The following is a 6,412-nucleotide window of genomic DNA, read 5'->3' as shown; positions in this document are numbered from 1 at the left end:
AGTTCAGAATTAACTGTTCATATTTGTATTTTCATATTATTTGATATATGTATTTGTAGTTTGTAGATATATTATATAGTAAAACAACGTTTTTAAAACCGAAGCTTTTCTATAAATAGGGATGGTCCGTCTGTCCATCCGTCCGTCCGTACGTCCGTCCGTCCGTCCGAGATAGATAGCTTTTATTCGTTAATTTAGGCATGTTAGAATTGTCATATCGATTTCAAACTTTGCATGATGACTACTGTAGTAGTTAGGTACGATCTAGAAAGCGTAGCAACTCTATAATCATTACAAGAATGTCCGTTTTAAACATATTGATTTTTTTTACTTTTTTAACAAATTTTGATTTGATCTAATTATCCGTTTGATCTGATTTTTGGTATATTGATTCCTGGGACAACAAAGAACAATATTATAAGCAAAGCAACTCTATAACCAAGTCCTAAATAGGTAAGTATGTCCATAAACATTATCCTGTATTAAGCAGTTTTTCAAGAAATTTACTTACAATTTTGCTTCGACTCTTATACTTTTATATTCTGGTTATTCAGTTCAGACACTATACAAGTGTCCTACCGTTTCAGTGCTTTGCTTTTATAAATGTTGTCATCCTTGTTTACTTCAATTTTATTTATCTTTAACTTAAAGTATCACGCTTTCGCAATCTTCAGAAAGATACTTTTATTTTTTTTATAATGCATTATTTATAGCAGATGTCGCCCATGGAATGAACAACTTGTATCCTCCATTCCAACAACTCAACGCCAAGCGGGTGGTTTCAGGAAAAGAAATTAATTTGATATAAGTTGCATCATATTCAGCAGATATTAAAATAAAAATGAAAACATTAAAACCAGTTTTGTTAGCACCTAGAAAAAACTAGTCTGTAATACGTGTATGGTTAAGAACTGGTTTTAATCCAGCGGATATCAATCAGTTGCGAAGCCATACTGGAAATTCATTTTTTTTCTTTATACCAGCGCGGCGGCTCTGTTCCTTTAGTCTACCCTACACTTTCTATTGTAGGTTTTAAAATGGGTTTTTCCAGAAGGCGATTACATTTGGGAGGGTGAAGGTACCCTCCCTCCAAAATAGTTATAATTATCTTTCGGTACAAACAAAAACATAAATCAAAGTAATTTTTTTTTTGCGGCAGGATGAAGTACAGGTTGAGTTTCGATCTACAAGGTAGTAGTTTTTATTGCATAGTATTATAGACAGCTTTCCGCGGTTGGAAAAGTGTAAATTATAAGATCAATTCCAGTTTTGTTTGTCTCTTAAATTTTTCGTAAAAAATTGTATAGATTCAATGCACGTTTTTTCATCATGGCTAAGAAGCGGTTTTAATTCAGGGATAATAATCGGTTTTAAAGGAAATGTAACTTTTTACAAAGATTTTACATAGTGATGGAGGGGACACTGGAATAAGAATTATCTGGGTGCTCAAAGTTGTGCAATATCCAAGTATTAATATATCTTTCTCCATAATATGGAAAGTGTCGCACACTAAAACTAATCCTTGTTATTGGGGTTGGGCCGGATATCCGGCCATTTTCAATATCCGGCCGGATACCGGATATTGAAACTATCTGGCCGGATATCCGGCAATATAATCTTTTATATTTTACAACAAAAATCTCTGTTTTTTTTAATCTTAAATAGAAGAAATTTTTTTTCTGAATATGTTTATCTTTATGTAAAGGGGTAGGTAGTTTCACGAAATGCATTTGAACTCAATTTAGTGAACCGCATATTTTTTCCTGGTTAATTGGTTAAACTACATTTATATGGCATATATTAGAAAGAATTTAAATTTTCTACTACGTAGTTTTGAAAATATCATGACTTGAAAATCGTCTTTTTGTGATATATGCACTTTAAAAAGATGATTTTCTAGTCTTGATATTTTCAAAACTACGTGGTAGAAAATTGAAATTCTTTCTAAAATATACCATATAAATATAGTTTAACCCATTAACTAGCAAAAAAATATGCGGTTCACTAAATTAAGCTCAAATGCATTTTGTGAAACTACCCCTTTTATATTAGAAATCTCAATACATAAATTTTGGCGGTGGCAGCAATACTTGGCAGCTGCCAGCCGCAAACCGACGGTTGGCAGGTAAACGGCAACGGATTTTATGAAATTGTAATATGTCATGAAGATATATAAAAAAGCCTACGTTTAAAATTTGAAATCTTTAAGTAAAATTTTGCAGTCACAGGAACCGTTTAAAGATTTCTGGAGACCTGGAGTTTCAGGACTTGGAACACCTATATTACATATGAGGATGTACGACCATAGGATATTTTAGTATTAGATAACATGAAATGCTTTGTTTAAGTAAAAATGTAAATATAAGCTTCTTATAGGTCCCAGGGTGGTTTTAGGCTGTTTAATTTTTACAAAAAAAAAGTCGTTGTAAGGTTTTAAGTTATTTTTCTGCACTTTCATGTCCCTTCTAATATCCCTAGATACTAGGGACGCAACCGCTAGTATAATATAAAACACCAGTTTATGAAGAAATTTTTTTGCGGGTATAGTTCCTTTCGTGGCAACGCCTCTTAAGGAGCGATTATTCGTATTTTCAAAGTAGCTTTCCTCCTATTTCTAGCCCCTCGCGGGGGACTCTAACCTTGCGGGGCCAATTGCCTAACCCTGCGGGGCAATCACCTAACCAAATATAACCTAACCTAACCTAAAATAACCCATTAAAAGCAATTTTAAAAATACAACAAATCACCCCTTAAGGTGCGTTGCCACAAAAGGGACTATATCCTTTTGTGATACTTTGATATGTAGTAATATGGCCGGTTATCCGGCCGGATATCCGGTAATTTGGTCGGATAACTAGATATTTGCCGGATACCGGCGTTGACCGGATATCCGGCCCAACCCTACTTGTTATTTCAGGCCTAACCTAACATCCAGTGTGCAACGTTATCACCCTCATATCTGCAATGAAGCTTGAGCGAGCGGTTCCAATTTTCTGGTTCACCTTGTACGTCTATTCAGAAGTAGATGCAGCTAGCCAGGTAAAATATTATATCAGGGAGAGAGGGAGGGAACATTGAGAAAGCATCGGACACATGACCGTGAATTTACTCTTATTCTTTGGTATAAAAACATAATTGACATTTATAAAATATTTATTGGAACAAAAAAAGCATTGTCAGAACTTTTCCACCAATAATTATAATATTTTTAAAAGTAAATCTCAAAAACAAAAATGAACATCCAGTTATTCAGTAATAGTCCCTTTCGTGGCAACGCCCCTTAAGGGGCAATTCGTCGTATTTTTAAAATGGCTTTTGATAAGTTATTTTAGGTTAGGTTAGGTTAAATTGAGTTAGGTGATTGCCCTACAGGGTTAGGCTATTTATCCCGTAGGGTTAGAGCCCCCCGCAGGGGCTAGAAATAGGAGAAAAGCTACTTTGAAAAAAACAAAGAAACGCCCCTTAAAGAGCGTTTCTCTGAAAGAGACTATACCCAGTTATTCTAATAAAAGTAAAAGGGGACTATCCACGAACAAAAGCAAGTGATTCTAAGCACCTTCCAGCATTGATCCATAAAATTTTTAATATTTGGTTTATCGACTAAAAATTGAGGTTTCATCATAGTATTATATGGAGAAAAAAAATTGAAATGTTAAGCATCTTTTAGTGCAATATCATAAAATTTTATGAGTTCTAAGTTCAATATTTTAAACAGTTTAATTAATGTACTTTTAAAATTTACAGCATTTGATGCTTTTATTTTATTTTGTCCTTTGAACTCAACAAACCATTTGATGATATTGCATCAAAAAATGCTTTACATTTCAAAGTTTTTTCATGTAAACAATGGTGAAGCATAACTTTTTAGTCGATAACCCAAATACTAAACATAAACCTAGTATATTCACTTGCTCTTGTTCGTGGATAGTCCCCTTTAACATAAAAAAGTCATAATTAAGACAATTTATGATGTATTTGCATCTAACATGTTATCCTTATAAAAAAGAAACAGGATATCTAGCTATGAGTATGTACCGAGGGATCCTTAACCACTGAATTGTACAACAGTTCTCCTTTACAATGTATCATCTCCTGGGTCCCTAGAAGGTTTATATCTATTTTATGGGAGGCGATCAAACCTCAAAAAAAATTAGGGGGGATTTACTTATCTTTTTACAATTAAAATAAAAGAGAAGGGGGTCGAATTCAATTAAAACCACCCCAAGTGGCCCTAGAGGCCCCTGGGGACGTATAGCTGTGCCTTTGCTTCTCTTTCCATGAAACAGACTATAAAACTTACCTTTTCAGGTACGCATGAATCAGAAAGACAAATACAGGCGAACAACAATACTTTGGAATCTAATTTAGAAACAGGTACAGTAGAGATGGGACATTGTATTGTAAATTACATTGGTACCCAAAGTGGCAAAGTTTTATAACTATGTTATCATTTTCGTTTGCACAAAAAATCCTTGGGTGCCTTTATCGAATCAGGGTAATTTTAATTTAAAGAATGAATGATTTTGTGTATCATCATTGGGGACATATATCAATTTATCTTCCATTGTCTTACCCCTAAAGATTTCCGTGTATAAGTAAATGTAAATAGACGATAAATTAATTTTCCCCCAACATTTTAAGCTAAGACAGATATCAGTAAGGTTTATTTCTATTAACAAAATCAAAAGGGCACTTATTTGCTGGTCTTTGGATGCCAAATTCAGTGACATTGAACAATAGAAATCATAACTTTACAGGTAGATATCGTATATAGGTTTCCAAATTACTGGCTTATTAATCAAAGAAATTTCGGTTATAGTCCCTTTCGTGGCAACGCCTCGTAAAGGGTGTTTTGTCATATTTTTACATTAGTTTTTATAGGTTGTTTTAGGTTAGGTTAAGTTAAATAATTGCCCTGCAGGGATAGGCAATTGTCCCCACAGGGTTAGAGCCCCCTGCAGGGGCTTGAAATAGAGGAATTGCCACGAAAGGGACTATACCTGAAATTTCAAAAAGTGTACCCTCTGTTTCTATGTCAATCATGCAAACAATATAATAAAGAATGGTGCTTTCAAATTGCCTAGCGAGAATAGAAACTTCTCCTTTAAAATTTTAGATAGTTTAAATTGTGAGGGGTTATCTTAAACCCAATACAACCTAACCTAACCTAACCTAAGTTAGAATAAAATACTAACACACCAAAAACTATCCCATACTTTATTTTAAAAATTTTTCCAACTAATGGGGTGTTTCTGCTTGACTGGACACTTCAAGGGAATCCTCAAAAAAATATTGAATTGAGTAAATATTATAAAATGTTGAATATTATATATTTTTTTCAGAAAAGCCACCCAGAAGCCGTGGGCGTCTCTCCCTTTTTTAACATTGCAAGTAAAAAAACATCTAAACCTTTTTAACTATTTGTCTCAGGGTATGAAAACAATGCATTTTCTTTTTTAAAAATTATTTTTTTATTAAGAACTGATTAAAAAACATAGACAAATCTAACTTTGCATTAAAAAAAAAATAAAGAAAAGTTCCAAATGATAAAAACAAAAAAATGTACCTTACAAAAACAAACCAAAAAGTCTTTCCAAGAAATCTGAAGTTGTGTTCTTTAGATATGTTTGCCTTCTATTTTAAGTTTTACTTTTTTTTATCCATTTTTTATTTAATTGTCAAAATCTAGGTGATGTAAATATTTATAATTGTTATGTTTTTTCTATTGTGATAAAGTATAAAATGTTGTATTTTTTGTGTGTATATTAATAGTTATATATCTCATCGTATTATAGTCAGATTTCTGTAGAAAATAAAAATAAAAATATTAAAACAAGTTTTGTTAGACCCAAGGGGCCGAAGGTCCCGGATAACAAAGCTTATATTAATTTTTGATGTTTATTTAAATATCAGTAATTAAGAGATTTTATGGTCTTGCTGTTATGGATGTTGTCATCTTTGTTGTTAAATGTTGAATACACTACAAAATTTATTAAAAATAAAAAAATGTTTGACTGTATAATTTCATCTTCTTATCCTTTTTAAAGCGAAGCTTTTCTATAATTAGGGTATATACCTCGGTAACTGTTAGCTTTTTTAGTTAATTTAGGCATGTTAAAATTGTCCTATCGATTTCAAACTATGCATGATGATTCCTATAGTATTTAGGTACGATTTAAAAAGAGTAGCAACTCTATAATCATTCATTATAAACGTCCATTTTGAACTTGTTTATTTTCAACTTTTTAGTAACAAATTTTTATGTGATATAATAATCCGGTTGAACTGATTTTTGAAATACTTATTCCTAGGACAACATAGTATAATGTTATAAGTGTAGCATCTCTATAATCAAGTCTTAAAAATGTAAGTATTAAACATTCAACAAAACGTACAATTCGACTTTTATACA

General features: G+C 32.3%; 1 long non-coding RNA gene across 1 annotated transcript; it reads left to right on the top strand.

Annotated features, from left to right (window-relative positions):
• The first annotated feature begins 1,156 nt into the window (after positions 1 to 1,156).
• On the top strand, positions 1,157 to 6,017 carry LOC145305634 (uncharacterized). Its single transcript, XR_013874652.1, has 4 exons — positions 1,157 to 1,191; positions 2,918 to 3,039; positions 4,309 to 4,374; positions 5,343 to 6,017. It is a non-coding gene; the product is annotated as an uncharacterized LOC145305634 (long non-coding RNA).
• Positions 6,018 to 6,412: the final 395 nt, after the last annotated feature.

This window comes from Acartia tonsa, chromosome 14, assembly GCF_053477335.1.
Source record: "Acartia tonsa isolate MP-2025a chromosome 14, ASM5347733v1, whole genome shotgun sequence".
Lineage (NCBI taxonomy): Eukaryota > Metazoa > Arthropoda > Copepoda > Calanoida > Acartiidae > Acartia > Acartia tonsa.
Note: the sequence above shows the minus strand (reverse complement) of the source record. Positions and strands in the feature narration are given on the sequence as shown.